This window comes from Dermacentor andersoni, chromosome 11 (assembly GCF_023375885.2).
Source record: "Dermacentor andersoni chromosome 11, qqDerAnde1_hic_scaffold, whole genome shotgun sequence".
Lineage (NCBI taxonomy): Eukaryota > Metazoa > Arthropoda > Arachnida > Ixodida > Ixodidae > Dermacentor > Dermacentor andersoni.
This window is the reverse complement of record NC_092824.1, coordinates 111,459,576-111,484,969: the sequence shown is the minus strand read 5'-3', so window position 1 is coordinate 111,484,969 and position 25,394 is coordinate 111,459,576. Positions and strand designations below refer to the sequence as shown.

The 25,394-nt window shown below is 47.9% G+C and overlaps 1 protein-coding gene across 5 annotated transcripts in view; it reads right to left on the bottom strand.

Moving 5' to 3' along the window:
* Nucleotides 1–25,394, bottom strand: part of LOC126539493 (uncharacterized) — a 50,535-nt gene that overhangs the window by 24,568 nt on the left and 573 nt on the right. For 2 of the 5 annotated variants that reach the window (XR_008614265.2, XM_055075417.2), the window contains exon 2: nucleotides 24,681–24,881. The exons of 1 other annotated variant lie outside the window; for it this stretch is intronic. The gene's annotated coding sequence lies outside the window, so the exon portion shown is untranslated. Of the gene's footprint in view, nucleotides 1–24,680; nucleotides 24,927–25,394 lie in introns of those variants that run through there. 2 more of the 5 variants (XM_055075419.2, XM_055075418.1) reach the window with 2 other exon arrangements.

The following is a 25,394-nucleotide window of genomic DNA, read 5'->3' as shown; positions in this document are numbered from 1 at the left end:
GAGATGTGTCCTTGAAATGGTCGCGTTTCCGACACGAAATAGCGTTACCACGGTCGCTAGTGTTCGTACTATTGCGAAATTTTCACTGCCAGCAGTTTACTGTAGTGATCAAAAGGACAGGCTTTCTTGTGCCGCCGAGAGCGCAGGAAGTTGGCCGTTGGGACCAGTGTTCACTTAACTGAAACCTACAGCTCGGTCATGAGAGATACCGTAGCGCAGAATTCTGGTATATCTTTTACCAGCGTCACGTTTTTATAATGCACCAAAATCTCAATACAAGAACGAGGTTTGAGCGCCCAACAGCGACTGTCGCACTCCAAAGGGAAGTGTGGGAGGGGAGGGGGGAGAGAGGGAAAACACGGTAGTGCACGTTAAAAATAATATAAAAAGAGAAAACACATCTAGGTAGTGAAAATTAATTCGCAATACTCCACTGCTGTGTCTGTCACATGGCGCTAAGACGAGGCAACAGAACTGTCTTGCCTTTCGTCTTGTCTTGTCTGAAAAACAGTACTATGTCAAACCAACTAGCCCAACAGTAAAATCTTTGCGAAATCTATCATAGCACGTCTGTTCCCTTGGGAAGGTTATAGCGCAACAACCAATCAACAATCAATTTAAATCACAATACACGGCATTTTTTTTCACGTTCCGCGCCCCTCGCTGATGCAGCCGCTAATGCTGGGATTCCAACCAGTGAACTACAGTGAAGAACAGAATGTCATAACAGAAGTCGGCGTTCAGGGTGCTTACATTAAGGAGAGTTCCACAGTGTGCGGAGATGGAATAGGCGGTCTCCAGTGTGTAACGCGCCCGTATACCGAGCCTACGAGGCAGGCGCGCCCAAACGGGACCCGCCCAAAAGATCCGCGCAGCGCTGGCGGGTTAAACGACGCCGTTCTGCCGCCGCTCATTCGTAACGAGAGCGCGCATTCTAACGATATTTATGCGTTGCAGATGGCGTCATCGCTTACGATGCATATTAAGGGTGGACCAAGCGGCCCAGACACCAATGCCATTCTCGATGAGATATAGCAGTTAAGGACGCGATGCGGAGCGATTCCTAAAGCTATTACGGCGTTTGGAAAAGCCAGTTGGGGCACTACGCAGGGAAGCACGATGCAATTCAGTTCACGCTGGCATGTAATGATAATTGTGCAAATAAAGTATTTTACGTTCGCGCTGTAATAAATTAAAAGTAATTCTTGCAAACACTTTAACAACGCCTGCTATGGCGCGTTTTGTTATCACCCGTATTTTTCCAATTGACCAATGCATTTTTCTCCGAAGTCTTCGCACTTGTCTGCTGTGTTTAGTTGTAATGAGTTGGACATATCTTTGCGCAACTTATGGTAAAATTGCATAACTGAACACTGCACACGCCAGCGCCACATATCAGCTGTGTTCTTCTGCTCACCGTTATGTACTCATTTTATACGCGAAGCGTTTGTTCCCTTTAGTCGGAGTCAGAGCAACGTCACCTGCAAGGAAGCGCCAAAATGTGGGCCAGTCCCGGAGGTTGCGCCACTCGAAAAGCCGCCAAACAAAGTGCAAACACCGAATGTAGTGCGAATTAGGCGGCCCTATTTGCCATTATCGGATATAGCGAAAAGAAATGCCGGATATAGTACGAATTAAGGTCACCCGCGGCGGCGGGTGATGCACGGGTGCGCATGCGCGAGCTCCGACAGCAACATGTCGTCATTATCATGCTGTCGTCGTCATTGCGTCGTCGCGATTTCATTTCCTTCATGACACTGCGATCCTTCTTTCGTTGGCCTGGTTAGAGTCATCTTTCCACTATTTTTATTCTGTTGCTGTCAGTGCGCTGTCATTAAGCCGTCTTTGAGCCGTCGTCGTCACAGCATCGTCATCATTCCATCATTGTCAGGCCATTGTCGATATTGCGTCGTCACCACAAAGTCGCCGTCGTGCCGTCGTGGTCCTTCCATCTTCGTCGTTTTGTCGTGGCAATTGCACTGTCGTCAACCCCCGTTGTCTCGATACCTTTGGCGTAACAACGTCGTCACCTGGGTCACGTGGTGGGAGCTATTCACGTCCTGCCCTCCTGCCGGGCAGGCACGTATTCGCTACGCTGCAAAACGAGGCGCAAAACACGAACAGTTACGTCCGCGTTACCGGGAAGTCAAACGACGCGAAACTTCTGCGACGGGGCAAACATAAAATTGCAACGCATCATGTGCGTATTTGCGCAGCATTTGATTGAAAAATATCGAGCAATACTTCATAGTTCGCTTAACGTTAAAGGGTCACTAAAGATTGAAATTGTTTGACCTGTGTTAGTAAATTACTTTTACTGAACCGCAATGGTCGAAATGAGAAAGAATACTTTGCAATCCGTGACGTGAGAGTGATGTTCTTGCACTGGGGTCTCGGAACGACATTCGGAGCTGATGCTCTGACCATCATTTTTTCTTCTAATGGTCAACCTACAACCATTAAATCAACGAAAGTAATGTTGCTCAGAAATACTTCATCGATCTAAACTGATTCAGTGTCCCTTTCATTTCAACAAGTGCATTGGACCTGCCGCAATTTTTTTCGAGCGCACCTCTTAAGCGCCCGTTCCTGGGGTGAGCTTCGGCGTCCCTTGGCGTAACCGCGCGAACGCGCTTGTACCACTGCTCGCACCCTCACCGTCGTCGTCGTCGTCTTCCACAACTGGCTCTGATACCATTCATCACGCTAGCGTCCCCATACTGGCCCTCCCTCCGCCAAGGTGCTGATGGTACTGGCCCACTGCCAGTTGGTGCGGTAATTTCGATCTCTAATTCTTTGCCTCAATATATTGCGAAATCAGAACACGCATACAGCTGCGCTCAAACTTCGCATTAGGCAGTATCGTAATCGTCGAATATTTTTTTTTTTTTTTAGTTTCCGAAGTTTTTCGAGTTATTTCGAGCTCCAGCGAAATGTCGCCCACAAGCTTTCTACGTTGGTCGGGACACAATGCTCCGCACGAAGCCCCGCTATCACCGTTGCTTCGGCACGATCGCCGGGGGTCGCCGAGCGGACGGCATTGTCCCGGCATTCGGGTCATTCGGGACGCATGGCGTGATAGCGGGTCGCGTGAAGGCCTCGTCGTCGTGCGGCCTCGAAGCTAAATACCTGCCACGCCCTCTACCCCCCATTCGCATTAGGGCCAGAGCACCGCCTCGCAGGCCGAGTACACGGTGCGGAAGAAAAACACGTCAGAACCACCGGCGCGCGGCGAAGCCGTACGTGTACGGCAGACAGGTAGACACGAACAAAAGAAAATCTAGCAACAGCATAAATGTAGCGCTAGTTTTTTTTTTTTTTTTTTCGAGCGTCTCTCCCACATGGTGAAAAAATAACGAAGCTGTGTCCTCAGCTGGCGAAAGCCGGCATCTTGTTTCCCGTTCCGGCAAGATCAGTGCAATGACAGAAACCAGTAGCAGTCAGCCTGAGCTTATTAGTTGGCCCTACTGAGAACTGATACTCGCTATATGGAAAGCACTCATTCGCGGAATGTATAGACTTTGCTTCCTGCGTTCTTTTCTTCCCGCAATATTTCTTTTTCGTTCTCGGCTTTGCCTTTACTTAGCTTGCACCGGTCATTCAGGTTATCGTCCGTGTAAATTCGCCCACTGCCTCCATCCTTCTTGGTAATCAGTGAAATAATGACTAGAGTAAACTTGGTCAGCTTGTGTTAAGCCGGATCAGGTCAAGTTAGGTTGCATCAAGAAAACCAACGCACAAACGCGCGGACCAAGAAAAGAGCACTACACATCGCTGGTATCCAGCGAAGTGTCGAAACTTGAGCATTGGAGTAACTTGAGCAGTCGAAACACCTTCTTCTGAAATGTATAACGCCCTCGCAAGAAATAAATGTCACCTGCGCTCGTGTGCAAGACCATGCAAGACTTCTGTCCATTTTTCAAAACCTTACGTTCTGTATCGAACTGGCTAAGTAACATTATATTTGGAAAGATTGGATGCGCTTTGTAGACGATCACAAGAAAGGAGACGGGACAGGCGCAATCCCGTCTCCATTCTTGTGATCGTCTGCAAAGCGCATCCAATCTTACCAAATACAATGAACCAACTTGCCCAACAACGCATCCTGCTAAGTAACATTACACTATTTCAGATATCGTGTAATTTGCGCGGGCATGGGCGGCGAAGGAGTGTGTCCATAAACTCATAGCAGGGGGACACCCTTTTTCGTCCGACGTAACGTCCTCAAATGCAACAATGAAGATATACAGGAAGACCTCGGTTGTGCTCTCGAGTATTCCATGGTGCTCATTCCAGGGAAAAAATCTGAAATCATTGTATGTCGGGAAGGGACTTCATAGCATCGTTGTGTTTTCATCGAAGCATCATGAGTCGGCGCCAGTGTAAGTTGAACAAAGTCCGAATAAAAATTGCTTTCCTTCTTTCTTTTCTCTTTTCCGTGGCAAACAGGAAGCAACAGAAAGCTCAGTGAAAGTAATGACCAGTTTCGCTGTGCCTCTGTCAATATGGAGCACCTGCCTGTAAAGGATGCTCTGCCTCAAACTAAGCCTTAGAAAGAAGAAGCCAGCTTTACAAAATGACTTCTTTCTACAGTTGCAAATCACTTCGCGTTATTCACTTACTCGCAGTTATCGTCATAAATCTTTCGTATTTAATAAGTTAACCCATGACAGAGACGTTCATGCGGCCATTACTGGTGATTAGTAGTAGTAATGGCCGAAGCGCTAAACAGATACGAATACAACGCGTCATTTGTTGCACTTCCTGCTACAAATGAGTGCTTCAACTTCAAACATGCCGATATGGTTAATGTAATTCCTGGACCACCGCAACGCATTCCGACTGCCTTGAAGAAATTAATATGAGCCCACGTTATTCACTGTAACCGCCACCACACACTGCAATAAGCAGTGTTCACCACCGTTATAGCAGTTATTGACAGCGCAACACTGCAACTACCACCAGAAGGAGGAATTATTACTTTGCCGTGTAAAAGGCCCCTTCTTGGTCTAACATTACATGTCTAATAAGCTGCTATTAAGCTATAAAAAAAGCAATACTATGCCTCAAATTTTCAAATAGCTATATTTAGTCACGGAGCGAGTAGATTGTGTCTAAAAGAAGCTATAAGAACAAGACGGTCTTGTTGCTGTGAACTCAAGTAATAAATTGCACCCGACTAGACACAAATAATTTGATGTTCCTCTTTGTGAAGTGGAGACCACATTGCATCCATATTGCACACAATGGCGAACTCAACTCCGGCCGCGATAAAGAGGCAAATAAATCAAGTCTCGCTGTCTCCCGTTACAACGATACGTCGTTTCTCTGTTGTTCGTTTATTCGTCCGCCATGCAGTGCCCGTCTTTAGCGCTAGCCTGACAGAAAAAAAAAATACAATCGCTTTTAATTCGTCGTGTATCGCACTCAAGTTCGCAGCACTTTATCCCCGAGCTACACCACACACTGCGTCAAGTTGAATGATGCGCTGTAGCGATGGTCCAATGCATTCTCATGCGGTCGGTCGGCCATTAAAACCCGACGCGTCATAAACATATTTCTCGGGATTCGCCTTTTGAACAACCAGCGGGAAATTTAAGGAGGCCAACGACGTTGCGGTACCACTGAGCCCTTGCAACCTGACCACACATTATTCACGCGACAAACGCGCGGTATGTTTGTTGCACGGTCCCGGGGCTCACATTCGGGCGAAAAATTACCCTCTCATTTTTTAATTTTTTTTTTTATGGAGACTTTCTACCATTTTACTTCGCATGAGAGTGCCAGGTACCACTATTTTTTTTTTTTTTAAACATCAAGCAGCAACAAAATCAAAGCACCGGTAAACCGCATTCAAAAAATGGATGACTATATATGGCTAAAAGAGGCGTGCGTTCGAGCCTACATCGTAAGGATGTGTCTCTGTGGTGTCGGTATCCCGTGATTTCCAATATTTAAAAAATGCCCCTGTCAATTAAGCAAGCGCAATGCGTGGAATATTACGAATGTATAACGCAATAGTGAAACGGAGCGTCGAACGAATAAACGTTGATGTTGTCACAGCATGTGTAAATTTCTTACCTTCACTCTAACAAGCGAGACCGACTCATAAGAAAGTTCACGAAGCTATAAGACTCCATAAATTGTCGCATACCATCTAGTGACTTGCAAACAATATGGCTAAACATGTGTGTGGTAAATTATACTAATCTTATTCATCGCCTTGCACATCATACCTAACCTTTATTTGTGCTCCTTCAATTTTACTTTGCATTATTGCAAGAAAATGCCAGTAGAAGTAACTAAAGGAGAGGTAAGATTTTTTAAACATTCCAGTGAAGCCTGAACATGTATACTTTGTGGGGTTTACATGCCTCGTCAAGTAACACGCTTTTTTTCTTCTGTCGTGCGTTATATTATTTGCCCATTCGTTGCTATGTGCCTTGTGCGCCGATCTTCATTTACCTCGTTACAAACCATTTCATTAGTAAAACTAGTATAGGAGACATACATGGGAGGGTCGTGCCGTAATACTACACATGATACGAAAGAAAATTAGAAGAAAAGAAGTTGTTTAAGCAAAAAAAAACGCACATATAAGGAAACTGTAAACAACGAAAAGGACCACTAATGCCTAACAAAATGCTTTATGTGCTTCAGCAGCTCTATAAAGCATTACTACATAGCGTAATTAAGCGTAAAGAAATCGCCTCGTGTCGGCCTCGTATCGCACTGTTTTCGAGGCTGGACGATGCACTGTGTCCTTAACAGCTGCAGCTCGTATTGGCAGTTTCGCGCCTCTGCGTTCGGGGGGCGTTAAATGTCTGCGCCACGCTTGAAAGTTTACGTACATGGACAACCGAGAGTCATCAAAGAGAACATGAGAAACAGAGACAGCGAATTGGGTGCAAAGAATAGAAACGAAAAAGAACGCGGAGATTTACAATAGGAAGAAAGAAATTAGAAGAGGAATTCTGTACGATAGCACAAAGGACAGTGCCTTGCTATCTGAGACTCGAGCTGGTTGCCTAATGACAAAACCCTACCGGAGCAAAATATTCGCTACAAGAGGCGCCGTCTGTCTGCTGCAGCGAAAATCCGGACACCAATCAGCACATCCTGCTATAATGCGAAGGTATTCAACCAGTGGGACCCGTATGTAACGTACACCTAACAGAAGCGCTTGGGTTTAAATTGAAGGGAAGCACCAGCCGGTCGGCAGTCGAGATAAATATGATACTTTTGTAGTGCTAATAGAAAAAAAAACAAAAGCAAGGACGAGATTGATACGACTGGATCCGGTACAGGCATAGGTAGCGCTACAAGTTAAATACATAGAAGTGTTAAAAAAATAAACAATAATGAGATGTATACAATAATGCTAGAATGAAAAGCACGTATAGTATACCTGATTAACTCAAGCAGGCTAGTTGACAATTTAGTACTTGTCCTCACCCCGTTTAAAGGGGGATGCCAATAAATCATTATCATCATGATGGGCGTGGCAAATCAGCATGATGAGCTCTGGGTTTGCCACGCTGGGCGTGGCAAACCCAGAGAGAATAGGGGAATAGCGCGCGCTCTCCCGCTTCAACACTCCGCATCGCGATTTCTGTCGCTGCGTGTCGTTCTCCGCGCGATAGTGAATATTATAGCGTCATTTACTATAGCTGCATAACACTCTACTTATAGTACCTTCTACCGTGCGTCTGGCTGACCTCCCTACCTTTCCTTCCTTCTTTTCCTCCTTCTCCTAATACGTAGTTGCATAGCGTCGCATATAGTTGAGCAGCGTGAACTGGCTCCGCCAATACAAGTCGTTCAAGAGTAATGTCAAGGCAGTCGTTATTCTTTTTTCCTTTTACTATGACGTCTTGTAACCTATTTGTCCTGTAGTATAATTTTGCTATTTCGAGCTGTTCCTTAGCTTTCTCTTTGGGTCATTTGTTCCCAGCTCACCTTTGACTGACGAGGGTATATTTCTTACCTTATGCCGTCGCGATGCTTCCTTTGTTGCTTGTGCATATACGTCTCTCTCTCTCTCTGTGTGTGTGTTTTTTATGCCATTGCAACGGCATCCTTACACAATGCCACGCTTAAACTCGTAAGTAGTTTTTTTTTTATTACTATATAGTCACCTTTACTGTGCCTGTAGTAAACTTCTTAGAGGCTGCTCGAAAAATCAAGATTACTTCCCTTACCCCGCCGTTCTGAGAACGGAGCAAGGGAACTCGCCCAGAAAACTTGCATCGGTAGCCATACGGCACTTCAGTTTTAAACAATGTCATTCAACGACACGACCGTATTTTACTCTCAGGCGATCCAGTACAGCGCGCAAGTAACAAAACACGCCAGTGAGCTTGTTTACAAAAGACAGAAAGAAAGGAAACGGAGCACGCGAAACGCGACTGTGTGCGCACTCGAGCTCTATCGCTGGTTCGACGCGGAGGCAACGCTGCGCTGACGTTACGGACGCCCCATTAAACCCTTTCCTCGTCTCGAAGAAACGCCACGCTTCAGTCGTTCGTCGCCCGCGCATGCTGCTGCCGAGACCCCGTGTTAGGAGCAGGCTCACGGCGTTGCCCGGATGTCGTCGGGAGCGGACGGTGTCGCCAGGTTTGCTGGCGCCCGAGGATCGCTTAATCTCTTCCGGAGTGCCCGTCCGGGCAGTGCGAGCGAGGATGAAGTCTGTAGAGGACTGTCCCTAGCTAGACTGGAGCCCCTTCACAGTTACTAGCGACTCGCCGCGCAAGCCCAGTGACGATGACTCTGCGCTGCTGATCTCGAGGTGGCGGATCCGATCCCGGCCGCGGCGGCCGCATTCGAATGGGGGCGTAATGCAGAAACGCTCGCGTACGTTTACTTAGGAGCACGTCAAAGAAACATAGGTGATCTAAATTGATCCGGAGCCGCCCCCACTACGGCGTGCCTCGTAACAAGATGGTGGTTTTGGCACTTAGAGCTGGAGAAATTATTCAATAAAGATTTATGCAGATCCAACGCACTTGGAAATCTGTGTGAAGCGAAGCTTTCGTGTATCGGTTAACCATTATCGGTATCGGCTATAAATTTGACCATTTCATTCCTGCGTCTTAGACGTAAAGGAAACTCGGCGCGCGAGCATGTGCTCCCGCGCACCCGCGCTATACGCAGTGTGACGCTGCGGAGATCATCTCGAAGTGCTATAATTGAAGATGGCGCGACAGAAGTATACGTGCGATTGTGGCCTAATTTATCGAAGGTAAAAATTAGCCGACGATTACGATACACCCTAATGCGAAATTTTAGCGCAGCTTCATACGTGTTTTCATGTCGCGATATATTGGGCGGCGCGGACAATCTGTCTCGTGAAGCACGCGTTGCAAACGGAGCGAAATGTGGCGCGACCGCAACGCTAATCGAGAGGGCGCGAGAGGAAGCGCGTGACTGACGCGTGGGCGCGATTCACAGCAGCCGCGTCATACGTCTGCTCATGCAGCGCTTTGTTTTCATACAGACGACGCGCTACACTGGCGCCACATCGATGCCATCGTCGCGCAAAGCCCCTGGTGTGCGGCACTACGTTTTTCTTTTCAAGCTTTCGCCATACCCTCCTCCTCCGCTTTCCTTTTCGCATTCTCTTCGCTCTCGCCGCTTTTTTCATACCCCGCTGCGCTCCGCTTTCGCTCTCATCTTTCGCTGTGCTCGTTCGCTCGGTTACGAGATAGAACACCGCCGCCAACGCTCGCCACAGGAACGGGCGCCTAAGAGATGAGCTCTAAAAAGCGGTTGTTGCCTAATGGTTTAAGCATCGCACTGTTATGGGCACGTAATTCGGCAATACCAATAATAATATTGGGCAATACGGCAGCAGCACTCAGCAGCCACTGGTCAGAAGAATCCGTGAGGGTTCGCAAAGGCTTGGCAGTAAAAAAAAAATCCGAGGACACCTAAGCACTTTTTGTGAGTTGTGAATGTGAAAGCATTAATGCCTAATTGAACGCCGCTTAGCTGTCCTTCAAGTTATGAGTTATGTCCCCGTAGTTCGAGTTATGTCCTCACGGGCAAGCGAGCGTGTTGAGATGTTTGGCCAACGTTGCTATCTATTGACGTGCTATCTAGGAGGCGTAGCACAAGGCCGGTGCATTTCGATCCTTGCCGACATGCTGCCTTGCCTGACTGCCATAGAATTAAATCGGGACGCTCCCGGATAAGCCGCGGCGATTTTTGACGTCCCCATTTTCGTCACGCCGGGCTTGGCAAGGAAAATTTCAGTCCAAGTAGCATGTTGCCATAAAGCAGAGTGCGCAGGCCTGCTATCTAGGAGGCTCTGCCGCCGCTCACTACCGCCAACGTTTTTCCTTTCGTATTTATTGTTTCTTTATATATTATTTCCTTAATAGTGATTACCGAGGCGAAGTCTGCACGCAGGCGAGAGCTTGCACGGACAAGGAACGCGCAGATAACACAGGCTTCCGAGACCGAGGGTAATGTGGCGTCCCGGCAATGCCCTCTCTCTTCACGCAACACCTGGCGCGCCAGCGCCCCCCCCCCCCCCCCGCAGCAGGTGTCCGCTTTCACCCTCTCTACTGCGTCGAGGCGTGCACGAGACCTGGCGTCGCGGCCAATGGGAATTTAGGGTGCCGTTTCGCTGCTACAGACGCCGGCTTTTTCGCTCAATGGGCCATTTGATGCTTTCGCATCGAAATAACTGGTCACTTGTGCGCACGCACCGCTGTGCCTTAGTGGCTACGCGGTTCTGCGACATGCGCACACATGGTTCGACAGTGCTGCACTACTGCGCTGGCCACGTGACCCTGCACGCGCGAGGAGTGCGGCTTATCAAAAAAAATTACCGACGATTACGTTACTTCCTAATGCGAAATTTGAGCGCAGCAAATAAGCTGTTTCACCTTTTCGATAGATTGAGGCAAAGAAATCGAGCAACACATGTATGCGCTATCACAGAATTTTTTTTTTTTTCACACGTATTCCTTTAACAAAGACTCCACTAACAGTTCTTGACAGTCATGAAGGAAGCTTTGTGGTCGGAGAAATAGACTGATATATGTTCGACTTGGTACACCAATGCTTGATTCTCAAAGACGAGATCTATACAAGTGCCTCGCGAGGTTGTCACAGCCGTGGGACGCGTTACGAGCGAGAGGAACGGGATGTTCTCCCGCATAAGTGTTAGGAAATTGCTGTTTGTCTTTATGTCAAGCCGCCACCGATCTGGCTCTCTGATTGCCACCGCACAGGGCGAACGGCAGCGGCAATTTCGGCTCGGGCGGTGCACATATACAGATCCGCCGCCACCGATCTGGCTCTCTGATTGCCACCGCACAGGGGTTGCATTGGAGGAGGAGCGAAGAAAGGAATTAAGTTCGAGCCGGCGCTTTGACAACCGGAGACTCGCAGGAAGAGGGGGGAGGGGGGCGGCGTGTACACCCAGCGGCAAACGATGGGGGCAGAAGCGCGCGCAGCAAGCGGACAACACGATAAAGGGAGGAGGGAAGAGATAGCAGCGACTGACTGATGCCGCTGACGCCGATAGTGAGTCAACCCCAGCTGCGGAGTTGGTTTCAGGGACAACGCCGCCGATGCCGACACAAACAATATGATACCCTCGCTTCCGCAGCGCTAAGAACCAGGTCTAGCCGTGGGAAGGTGGTCACGTATTCGTCGACGTGCCGGGGCCTACATGAAATAACCGGCGCGTCGGCAACTGAAGAGCACCCTATCCGCCACACAAGAACAGGGGGGGGGGGGACCCTTTCCTCCTCTTTCTGCATGGCGGCGACGGTGTTCTATGCAGTCACGTTATCTTGACTCTCTAGCGGCGTCAGCGGCATCCAGCGGTATCAGTCGGTCGCTGCTAGCGCTGGGGGGATGAAAGGGGGGCGGAGCTGGTTACGAGGCCGACGACAACGCCGACGACGACGCGAAACCCAGGAACGGACGCCAAAGAGCTGCGCTCTAAAACTATTATGGCTCAATTGCAGAAGCCGAGACTTGCGTCCAGGCTGCTCGTTAACTTGTGGCGAGGTTGCGTGTCAGTGGCTTCATTCATCGCATTTCCGCTCGCATTCAATTTGCTCTCTGAGATCATTACTTGCGCTTAGCGTCAATCATCTGCGCAAGTTTCCCTAATTCGGTTATGCAGTCATACATCAATGCAGTTGGGGCACATTTATTTCCGTTCACATTCATTTGGTGGCACATACAAAATTTCAAAAGCTGAAGGAAAATGATGATGCAGTTTGTAAGAAGTTGCGGAAACAGCTGCTCGAAGGTGTACATTTGGGGTTTTATTCCTCGCGCTGACTCCACCAGCAGTTGCGAGTTCACACGAAATATTGCGCCTGACGTAAATAAAAGTAGCACTTCCTTCAGGTGACAAAAACGCGACGCTCTACAGGCTATTCAAGCTCGGGCTCTCCGGGTTTGTCTTGGTTTGCCAAAATGCACATCGACAGTGGCGGCTATTGCAATCGCCCGGGACCAACCCATACAAACACACATTGCGGTGGAAGTGTTGAAAGTGCACATTAAGCACTTTGCATGTGTCCGTTCCCATCATCAGGCAACACTACCGTCAGAAAGGCCGCAGGCATCATTTTATACTACAATTTCGGACTATTACATACGGCTTTTCCATCAGGCTTCACACCCGCAACTAAGGCATCGATTCCTCCATAGTGGCTCAACCTGCAGTGCACCTCACCGTACCAGGAATCGGGAAGAAATCTGAGCTGTCATCACCTGCCCTTAAACAACTAACTCTGCTCCTTTTGCACGAAGGTATATGACGACCGCGTACATATCTATACTGATGGATCGGCAACTCTCCAGTGTTCCTCTGGAGCCACGGTTTTTTCCAGCGAAAGCCACCACCATCAGTTTCAAGACGTGTCAGCCAACGACACCGACGGCTGCGAAACTTGCAGCTCTTCGCGCTGCACTTCGTCTCGTCAGCCAAGAACAACCTCGAAGATGGTCAATATTCAGTGACCTCGAAGACAGCACTGCAGTCTTTGCTATCAGCCCTGGGGCGTGGACCACACGAACAACTGGTATTCGAGAGTAGAGAACTAATCCATACCTTCACTGAGAAAGGACACCCCGTGACACTTCAGTGGCTTCCAAGTCACTGCGGCGTCATAGGGAACGAACACGCCGATAACGCTGCTCGGTCGGCTCTTCAAGGCGACGAAGAGGAGCCGATACCATTATCAAGAACAGATGCCGCTAGAAAACTCCGAATGCTCACCCGTGATATCACATTCTCCTTATGGAACGCAGGAAGTTTTCAAAACAGCCAGCTGCACAACCTAGACCCGTCTCTACACCTTTGCATTCCAGCTGGACTCCGCCGTCGCGACGCCACCTGCTTTGTCGAATATGGCTAGGGGTGGTCTTCACTAAGTATTTTGCTTTCCGAATCGGATGGGTCGACGACGCCTCGTGTGATGACTGTGGTAGCGAGGAGACTCTTCAACACCTTCTCTGTGACTGTCCTTGCTACAATTTACAGGGACAATCGCTCGCAATCGCGATAGCACGCTTTGACCAAATACCTCTAATAGAGGAACTTGTTTTAGAATGCCGACGTCACAAGCCACCGCAGCGGAGGGCGACGAGGGCACTGTTGTAGTTTTTAAGGGCAACAGAATTGTACAAGCGGCTGTAGCCTGAACATATGTTTATAGGGCTGCAAGTGATACTGTGCTGTGCGGTGGCTGTATGCGGCGACAGTCACCGACTGTGATTGTATGTCTATGCTCCTTTCTTTCTTTCTCTCTACTTTGCTATCACTTTACCTCCCTCTCCCCTCTCTCCCCAGCCTAGGGTAGCAAACCGGATCTTGCCAGCTGGTTAACCTCCCTGCCTTTCCCCTTTCTTCGGTCTCTCTCTTTAACTTTAAAGCTTGTCATGATGGTTTTAACCGCTTTATAAGTTGTAGCTTACGGAATTGCGATGTCTGTTTTGCTATGTAGTTAGGAAGTTTTAAAAAAAGAAGTTTAAAATTCTATTGTAAAACACTTCAGTGTCAAGCTAAAGATCAGTTGCCGAAAGTTAGTGGACTCTCAGCTTTCCTTTTAAATGCAAAAAACATCGTTCATATTGCTTCAACGGTTGCTTAATGAAACCATTGCTGCTTTTCAGATGCGTTTGAATAGGAAATGCCTGGACTGAAGCCTTATTAGCGTGACATACGACATGTGCTATACCATAGCCACTGGTGGCTTGATCGCTGAAACGTTAGACACTAAATACGAGTTTACGGGTTTGACTCACTGTCACATTCCGACGAAGGCGGAACACACACGTGTGTATTTAGATTTAGGAATACGTAAAAGATGTTATTGTATTGTGTTACGTTGTATTGTATTGTATTTTGCTTTATTGTGTAGCTTTAAGCGGTAAAATCGATCAGACGCTGTGTGCTACCGCCTCTCTTATAGCACACAGTGCTGCCTCGGGACGCAAACTCCGTCAATTATTCTTATTAGTTATTAGGGCAGTAGTGATCAGTTCTCACTCTATAACCTTTCGACGAGCCCTCTATCTCAGAAAAATGTCCATGCGATGCACTTTACAAGTAAATATGAATTCGTTTTCTTTTTCTTTCCTTTTTGAAAGCAGCAATAGCGCCACAGAACGCATGACAGACCTGACGAACTGCTTTCTTAGTAAGCAGAGCGCAAGACTCGGGCCAGAGTGCGACGAGGGGCAGATTCCCAGCTCGACCGATTGCACGAAATTTTCTTCGCTCAGCACCGGGTGACTCAAACTACGCGAACTCCGCTCAGATCCGATATTTCCCAGCTATGAAACGGAAAGGCAGTACGCAACAAATAACAAACAAGGCTCACTTAGAAAGTGAGGAAAAAAAGAAAAAGCCTCGCATAGTTCCTTTTTTTTCTCTCTCTCTCTCTCTTTCTCAGCGTCGAGGTGAGTTACCGGCCTCATCAGATCAGCCAAACGCAATTAAGGATGACCCGCCGTTCGACGCTTCGCTAAACTCGCGAGATGACCCTTTCTCGTCGTCATCGTCTGGGACAGGTTATTACGCGAAAAGTACGAAGTGGGCAACTGCGCAGGTGCACGAGTAATAAAGCCGGCATCGGACACCACGGTCGGACCGCGGCACTGCATTCATCACGCCCCCCAAAAAATGAAAACCCTCCGGCCATACTCTTGCGTGTTAAACTTAGCAAACAAGAAAGTAGTACCTGTCATCGCTCTGTTTTTTTTTTCTCCATATCTCTTCAGTTTCATCCTTTATTCGACAGAGAAGACGAAGTTGTGCGCGCATGCGCGACGTCCCCTTGTCAGTAACTATTGTTCTGCTTTATCCTTTTTTTTATCATCTCGTATTTTATTTCTCCCCTCGCGATTGGCCACTTCGTTGTTTTCCGGGATCCATTATACATAGTTTCATCGAACCGAAAGGTTTTCTGCATTAATAAACCTCGTGGCTTTCTATCTATTAACTTCGTTACTGAACTTCCGAGTCCCAAGCAGACAATCAAGCCTATATTTCACGATGACGTTCATCACACGTCGTCTTTTGAACCGTGCAATTTTGATAGGACAGCCCGGCATTGACTATTTCTGTATGCCGCGCGAGGTGCTTTCCTGTCAGGAACAACGAAGATGAGCACAGCGTCCGAAACAAAAATGTAGCTGACACTCGGAGTTACGGTACATTCGACTGGTCGTTTTTCAGCCATCCAGAGCGCTCTCGCAGCGTGTTTCACATTTGGTCGGTCTAAATCGAGCGTTCAAAACACACTCGCTGTAGCCCCACTCAGAGCGCAGCGCTCCAGCTGAGAGCGCTCAGAAGCGCTCTCACCTTTGAGCTGTGTGCGCGACTAAGATCAGGCTGCATTCCGATCTCGTGGGTTCTCCGAGTGCTCTGGGAGCAGCTGAACGTTGGGCTCGGGCATGCTTTTTCTTCTTCCAGCGAGGTCGATTCAAATGGGTCGTGAATCTTCGGGCAAAAATCGGTCCAGAACAAATTGTCACCGACATCAGCGAGGGTGGATGATGGGAGCAGCGATTGAAGCGCGACTAGGTGAGGGAAAATTGTTAAATAAAAATGCTTTAATGCATTAGCATTCATTGGGTACCTCACGCACTTTCCGGGTGATATCTATCTATCGATGTATCTAACCGTTTTTCCCCCTACCTGGATCAATGGGTAGTCCGTGGTCGAATGGTTAGCGCAACGGGCTGCTGCGCTGAGGTAACAAAGTTCGAAACCAACCATCGGACCAACATGTGTCAGTGAGTTTATGCCAAGGTGCACATACATGCCGCTCTTCAACGAAGCACATTCATGACGACGCGGGTCATTAATGTGAGACAGGCTCGCACAGCTGTTCGAAGAAACTCTTTGACGCCGACTTGAAGCACTGGGTAAGTTCCAGTAGGTGTGCCGCTCTTCTATGAATGCCTTTGACGCCAACTTGGATAACTAGGTACGTGCGACTGGGAATGTGCCGCTTTACAGTGACGAAAAATGCTCCTTAAACTTATTCGATGCCGAGCGGAATCGAGCCCTCGTCCCAAGGGTTTCTCAAGGTCAGCAACCTGACACATCAGCTGGCTGCACCACAAGTTCACTTGGTATGTTCCGCTTTCAATAAACTCCTTTCACGCCAACGCTTTAGCGAGCTGCGCTATCACTGCACTGGTTATGTGCCGCTCTTCAATTAACCTCTCGCCAACTTGGGTCACTGAGTATGTGCCACTGAGTGTGTGGTGGCAAGCGAGCGAACAATTATCAGCGTTCGCAGGCACCGGCACACCATGCTTCTCGTCTCGGAGTCCGCGCGCGGACTTCTCAGCGGTGCCGTTAGATGGCGCAGCGTGTCCAGAAAGAAGCGCGAGAGAGGAGTCCAGTTGCCGCATGACGCGTTTCTCAGCGTTCGCACGCACCGACGCGTCATGCAGCGCACCAGCGCGCCATGCGGCGTCGGCGCTAGATGGCGTTGAGTGTTCTTGGGGAAGCGCGAAAAAGGAATCTGCAGTGCACGCCACATACATAACTCGTTTCGACGGTGACAATACGTTGTGTCACTGTATTTATTCAATGCTAAACGCATTGTGGTGGACAGTCATTACCGTCGGCATTCAACGAAAATAATATTCTTTATTGATTTTGTCAACTTGACACGAGCAAAAAAACAAGGCTTCTCTCTTTCATGTGATTATTAACAATAATTACCACTTTTCCAACGCCCGCCAGAAAAAGGGGGGGCGTTCGCGTCGCTATTAATTGCAACGCGATGAAGCTCGTGTAAGTGTGCAGAAAGGCGCGCTCATAAGATGAGGTGATATATACTATACACACACGCTGCGTTGTTTGCTTGCCAACGTGTGTCTGAATTGTGGAGAGGTGTTGGCGATGCGTATTTCCTCGTAGGCCAACAAGCACAGTCAAAAGTTGTCAGTTACGACTGCCAGATAATAGTTTACTTTAGCTGCCTTCGTGCGGATGGCTGCGCTGGCCGACGGGCTTAACGCTTGGCGATGCGACCAGCACCCTAACACCCGCAGCTCTTTCCAAGAAGCGCAAGGAAAAGTTACTCTGCGCGTGGGATCGAGTGTGACACCCATACTACTGGCGTTTCACTGCATCGCTTTCCGGGCTAAAAGCCTGAAACACCCATCGAGTCGAATTGCGGCTCATTTGAAAATACTGCTCTAAAGGGAGGCCGTCAAAATAAATTTCACGCCTTTGATATCACAAAATGATGTCACTTTCTATTTTAATGGATGTGACGTCACTTTAGTTATGTTCTGCCGAAAATGTTCCGTCGTCGCTCAGACGGCGCTAAGCTCATCGGGGCCCGATAAACTGCTAGATTTTGAATTTATACGGGCTTGCTTTGGCTACTACCTTAGGTAGTACATTGTCTCGAGCGTCGAGACTACTCCGCATCGCTGCAAGTCGTGTCTAAGCGTGGTTTTGATGCCTGCATGCTTACATTCGCGCTCATGAAATTATCATTTATTTCTCGCTTTGCGAGTACTCGCAAGAGAGAGAGAGAGTAAGGCCCTCGCATTATCATCAGTATCAGTTTGCTCTTTCGGGGTGCTGCCTGTGCTATATTACAGCGGCAAGCATAGTCGTCGAATCTACTCCCGAGGGTCAACTGCGTCCGCTATTTGTACATATCTCACCGTACATTCCAGAGTGACCGCTGATTCCCACGTACAGTGAGAGCTCAGCGATTCAAGCAATTTAAACGCCGTAATCGACCCGCATGACGGGCAGCACTTTTTGCGTCACCGCTCGGTGCTGGGTACACCGAACCGATGCGTTGTGGTGTACGATGAAAGCGAGGGCCTTTGTAATGCGTTGTGACTGCATTTGGCACCCCAGCGATCACCCAGCGCCCACCGGTGACGCAAAAAGTGCTGTCCGTCATGCGGGCCGATTACTGCGTTTAAGTCACTGAGCACTTCACGACACCATCCGATCTGACCGGAGACGCCTCCTAGGTCACAGAATTGGCAACAACATTCAAGAAACTTCAGCTATTGTAGGTCGTCTTGCGCCGAGCCAGAACTTTACAACAGTGTTAATCCCGTGAGAACTAACGCCTGCAAAAAGGTGAATGAACGACGCGTGGCACTATTACGGGAACGTCCCGAATGCTTCCGGATCAAAAAGAATGGGCGTTGTCGCTTAAGAAATATAGAGTAGAATGTGGAATTTATTTTCAGGAGCACCCACACGTGGCGCTTGCCGAATTCGCCGTCGCCCACGCGGTCTCACGGACGCCAAATTTGCCCACACGATGCACAGTTCGCTCTCGAATTCCTGTCACGTCTTGTTTACATGTCGCCGGCTTTTACCCGATCTTTGTTTAGTTCTCCAAGCCGGTATCTTGGTCGTTTTAGAGTTCATTCATGTACTCAGCTAGCGGGAGGAAAAGAATATTAAGCGTTCTTATACTTTCTTTCGTTTTCTGCTCTAAGCGCGCGCGCAAGAAAAAAAAAGGTTTTACCCATAACCTTTGCAATTTCCGTAATAATTCTGCGGAAGAGATTATGCAATTATGAGTTCCCAAACGTAACCATTTCAAAAACGTAGATGCGTCCCTAAGCGTCGCTTTCAACTGTTCGTGCTATGCGCAACCTACGCCTTCTTAATAACGAAATACCTTGGAGCTTAGAGCCGCGACGTCAGACACGCTGGCTTATTCCCCAATTAAGCTCGCGTCATGAAAAAGGCGAGAGAGAAAGAAGGAGGTAGGGAGGGAGAAGACGATGTGCGCCCGCTAAGCCCTGTTGCCGTGTTTTGCTGGTGTTTCTCCTCGAATGTATGACCTGTCTGCACGCGTACGTGACATCAGGCCTCTAAACGTCCACAATGTTTGCTGTCCAGGAGGCGTTGGTGCAACGCGTGCGAATAGAACTAAACATGTGCAAGCCCATAGCGGAGCGAACAGCACCCGCAAATGCGAGGTTTAATGAAATCTCCGAGTTTTACGAACGCTCACAACCGCGTAGACAACAGCAGACGTGTTTTTGCCAAACCACGTTTAATGAAAGACTGCAGCTTTGGAATAACCCTGGCGCGTGTTTCATTCCTCCACGTATATGTTGCTCCTCGCGACTGTGTGCACAAGGTCAAAGACCCCGTATACATGTATAATGCGGACGCTGACTCTCCCACTTCACTCAAAAATAGGAAATGCTGAACTTGGAAACTGTTTTGCGAAGTTGTAGCGCTGTAAACTCAACGCCCGATCTTTTCAATAGAATTAGCATTTTTTGCCTACTTCAGCCATCTTGAATCTATCTATCTATCTATCTATCTATCTATCTATCTGTCCGGACTGTCTGTCCGGACTGTCTGTCCGTCTGTCCGTCTGTCTAAACTAACGATCCACCGACGCCTTTCCTTCTTCGTCATTATATCGCAGTTATATATGCGCTCGTCATTCAATTCACGATTGAATGACGTCATTCCTTTCGTAATTCTATCGTTGCCACTGCGTCGTCGACATGCCGTCATGCTCATCGGCGACCTTGGCAAGCGAGCGCGATAACAAAGTGGGCCGGTTCCGAAGACAGCGCATATCGCATACGGCCAAAGCGACGGATGTCTCAGAATGACCACTACAAATTTCAAATAAACATTGCTTCAGCAATACGGCGAGTCATTACGTTGCTTGAATGCTAAACGCATTATCAGCGGCAGCCATCGTGACACGAGTTCTGCCGCAGTGTTTTACCTTCGCGATCCGTCGATTTTCGTAAAATGTTAATGCCCATATCCCGAGTTTCAAACAACCAGTCATAATAACTTAATTATCTCCTAAATTATGACGTTTTACGAGCCAAAACCACCTTCTGATGATGAGGCACGCCGTAGTGGAGGACTCCGGAAATTTTGACCACCTGGGGTTCTTTAACGTGCACCTAAATCTAAGTACACGGGTGTTTTCGCATTTCGCCCCCATAGAATTGTTTAATTCTTTCCTTCAGATACAACAAAATTATTTATGTTATGTTTTATCTTATTATTTCTACATTATTATTAATTTACTTCTATAGCTTTTGCAGTATAATACAGAAAAGTCGAGTAGCCAAGGTAATACTTACATCAAACTCTAAACAAAACGATGTCTGAAACAGAACAGAGACAGTTCTTCATTCTTTTCCCTTCAGTAACAAATTATGATGGACTGTCAATAAATGTGTGCAACGTGCAGAATATAATTCCAAGATGTCGTTGACTATTAAAATTCATGGTAGTAGAATGAGACTTTATATATTATCTAATAAGTGATCTTATTTAGAGCAATAAATTGCCGCGTATTTCTTTTTTTTTTCCTATAGCTGAATCACCAACTATAAGCCCAAGTGCAAGTTTTTTTAGTGTAGTGGAAAGCTTACCAGTCAGAGTGTCTAATCATGAAGTTCTAACGCGGAAAACGCCGTGGAACATTTTTTATCAGAATTTTTCGATCTGCAGTGAAGACGTAGTCGTTCACTGGAAGCATGCCGAAAACGGTGATAGGTGAGCACTATAGCAATCATATAAGTCGATGTTCCTGCGATTCAGGTTTTCCGAAGTGTTAAAGTATTTCTGCGGCAATAGCCATGCGTTTTCATGGCTCCCTATCCAACTTCTCTGGTATTTAACCAGTCGAAACGAAACCAACCGGATCGAAAACGATACGACGCCTTCACACGTGATACGGAGTTTAGCAACACGCTGAACTCCGTATCGGTCCGCCTTCATTAAAATGGTCATGTGTAGCAATACTCTGCCTACTGGAGTCAAATTGAGTAAGCAGGGGGTTAAGTCTACTCGCACCTCCATGTTGTTGTTATTGTTGCTGTAGTTGTTTCTTGATACTACTGGCCATATCTGACAAAAAAAAGAAAGGAACAGTGGCGAACGCATATGTTTACACCGTAACTGAAGAGGATATTTCGCGTAGATAGGGCACCTTCGTATAACTTGCTAGAGTTTAGGATACGCACACTTCTAAATGAATTCTCACAAGAAATTGCCGGAAATCCTGAATTCATTTTCTTCAATGGCCTTCGTGAATTATACTTGTGTGCATGCACATGTCTCGCACTGGCAGTTCTCGCTTGGATTAGGTTGTGCCCTCATTTCATTCCCAGGTTGTCTGAATAATTATACTTCATCGTGGTGACGTCACTATGTACCGGGGTGGCATATAGGCCGTGACGTTGCGCTCTGAGGTCACGGGCTCAATACCGGCCATGGTGACCGCATTCTCATAGGAACAATGCAAGAACGTTCGTTTACTTAGATTTATGTGCACGTTAAAGAACCTCAGGTGGTCAGAATTCATCTGCAGCCCCCACTACGGCGTGCCTCACAGTCAGATTGTGGTTTTGAGACGCCGTACATCTTTTTTGACAGTTTTTCACTGTACATCTCCTCTTCAAATTTTTACAGACTTACTACCCACCTCTGTAAGGTATATCCCCGTTTTTGATCTGCACTTATCCAAGTATATGCTTTTTTTGTTGCAATCTACTTTGGCGGCTGTCCAAGCGTTGCTTAATGATTTCGTTACAATAACATTATTTAGGTGTGCTCGGCTGTCAAACCTTGTAGTGGAGCCACCCGGTGCAGCTACTGCACGTATCAGCTTTTATACGGCTGGCCCTTCCTGTATTGATGAACGCAAATAGACTTGTCAATATGTGAAACTTGACTTTCATTTACGAATTAGAGCCGCAGTGCATCCTCAACTCTTGTGTTCTGGTTGGCAACCAGGACACCACGAGCAATTTATTTTGTCATAATTACGAAAACTCGAACGTTGACCTGCAACCCTGCATCATTTCCACGCCTTTAAACTGAACTTTCTAGAGAGACGATGCAGCGGCCGGGCTTGCATCGAGTTCGAACGGAAGTCAGCTAACGTGATAGATTGCATGACGAACATGTTACGACAAGCCGACCAAGAGAAAGTGTTCTTCAGGCAGGAAATGGGACGCCAATCTTATTTTTTAAGATGCCGTCACAAATTCGCGATGGTGTGCGCACGAGGATAAAGCTTTAGCAATCTGCACCCGTCGCTTCATCGAGGCTCCAGCGTAGAATTTTCGGACAATTTATAGCGAACGCGCTTATGAGCGCTGCGTACGACAGTATGCAATAAGAAAGGGAGCAAAATACAGCTGATTTTCACGGTGAATTCACTTTGTGATAGAAATACTCTTGCATAACCATGAACGAAATCACTTCTCACAGTGTAACTTTTTTTTTTTTTACGATCTTCCTATATCGCCATATTGTGGACTGAATTTGTTCTTGCTCATGCTGTTGCTAACAGTTGTGTGCTCTGTCGCCGAAATCCTTCATTTATTATCTGTCTCTTGCCTAATACTTAGAAGCCTTGTACACGATGCATCACTGCGCGGAGGGCACAAAGGCACTGAGCTTACCCAGCTGAAAATGCAGGGCTTCACTAAATCTCCGTTAAAGTATTGCAGATTGCGCTGCCAGTCTGAGACAACCTTACTTGCGCGACATTCTTTCCATGTCGGCTGCTGACATGCGCGTCTACGCCACGGAGTGAGCGAGACAGGCCGCAAATGATTTGCCGAGCAATGATGCAGCAAGAAAAACGAAATTATCCGAACGCGTCTCGGCAGCATAGAAAACCAGAGAATCCGCTGTCTAATAGGACACGGCGGCGAAAGAAAACTGCGTAATCGCTGTTACGTGCTTCCGAGACGTAGCGGCTACGTGTACCGCAGTCAGCCGTTGACGGAAGTGCAGTCATTTAGAAAATGGGAACATCCGCTGTGCCGCGGAGTTAAAACTGTGCAATATCGCGAAGCCACCCAATTTGGAGCTTCGTGGTTTTAAGCATGACAGTTTCCAACGCCTACTATATGCTTGTTTGTTCTGTGGAACTTGGACTTCTCGCTGCAGTTCCCGTCAGCATAAGCCCGGCCGTTACAACGTTGGTGGTGGCTGCCCACTTTTCATGGAGTCCCGATTTTCAAGCTCAGCATACTCGCGTTTGTAGTTCCCGAATGCGCTGAAAGTTTTGAGGAAAAGAACTCTTCGGTTCTCGTAGCGGCTACGAATCTGCTGAGCCGCCATTTTTTTGCCTCACAGGGAAATGTATTTGCGCAAATTGTGCGCCGCATTTGGATGCAATTCTGGCTGACAATTTCCGCTGCGGTAATTTTAGGCTCGCGCGCGTCCGGCCTTAAAAAAGGGCACACGTACATCCGTTGCGCATGTGTGATTAAAAGAAAGAAAAAAAAAACGAGCATCTACCTTGTTTGTGCTAACACCCACAGTATTTTGACGCCTTTGAGGGAGTATGGCTATAAAATTAAATACACCTTCGGGATGTTGCCAGTTGTCGAATGGCGGTATTTAGTGGCGCAGGGGCCCGGTCTAGCCTAAGAGCGGCACTGCAACATTTACACTGCAGTATAGAAGATGAAGCTTTGTCCTTTAACAAATTTTCGCAATTAAACGAAAGAGAGAGAGAGAGAGAGAAAGATGAAATGAGACATGAAAGATGAAGACCACAGAGCCGGACAGGAATGGGCGAAGCGGGTATTTCACCCAGTTGGGTCAGACATGTGGTGCCATCGGTGAGGACTCTGGGACAAGCGCGATGCGTTGTATCTGCCAAGGTTCTGATTTAGAGGCCCACGCATTCAGCGTCAGCTCAGCCACTAGGATCCCCTGTTCGCCGGATACGGCTAAGCCTTATACGCCTAGGCGCGGGGTGCGTACCAACTTAAGTTTGCTCAGGCCATTATTATCGCAACAGACCAAAAGTCTGCCCACAGCAGATAAGCCGCTGTGTGGGAGGTTACCTGTTCTAATGTTCAAAGCCACCTCTCGGAACGAGGCGCGTATTTGTTTCGAGGATGTAGAACACGAAGCTATCAGACACGCAAACAAAACAAGAAAAAGAAAGAACGAATGATTTCGAGAGTCTGCGCTCGGAAGGCTCCCAAACACCATCGCCGCAGCAATCGACCCTGTGCGAAAGCCTGCCTAGCCAATAACCCGGCGGGGTTACTTCGTGGATGCATGCCCCGCTTTTTAACCCGACGTGCACACTCAGAAATATAATGCAACTTAATGCGACTCGAAAACATGGATAACGCGCCTTTATGACAAAAGAAAAAGATAAAAAGATACGCACCTTACCATTTTGGGGGTTCAAGGATTGCCTCCTGGATTAGGGTGACACGTCAACTGTCACGCATTTCCAAGTGATGCAAAGAAATAAGCTGGCGGCGGGCCACGTGGCGTCTTGCCAATGCACCTACTTGTTGCCGCATCGGTCGCGTTCATCGGCAATATCAAGGCTCCTCTCGCACCGTAGCTTTTCGCATTGTCGCTGCTGCCGAAACAGATCGGTGCACGTAATCACAACAAATATCTTAGGCTAGAACTGTCAGCAACAGCAAATGACAGCCAGCCCCGATGCCAGAGATAATTATCAGCGAAGGTGGACGGCCAACGGCAGCGTTCACTTACAGCTGTATTCACACGACGGACCTAATTCCGGGGACGAGGATGACGCGGCTGACCCGCAGCGAATCGCGCCGCCAGCAGCTTATCTGCTTCGTCCTTGTGTGCAGCGCGATAGGGTGGCACTGAGCCACGCCATGCTTGTCCGCGGAGTTTGTTTGGTCCATCGTGCGAATCCTGATTTACAAACTAAAGACTTTGCGAATTTGATCCCGGTTTCGGTGGCCCGGTTTCGACTAGCCTCCCGGCACCTCCATTACCCTTTCTAACCCAGCAGGGACTTCTTAATAAAGCTGTTTTATCTCTCCCTCTCTCTCTCTCTCTCCCTCTCTCCACGTTGCCGAGATGTGCCTGAAGAAATTGGTGCTGATGCAGTGGTCTC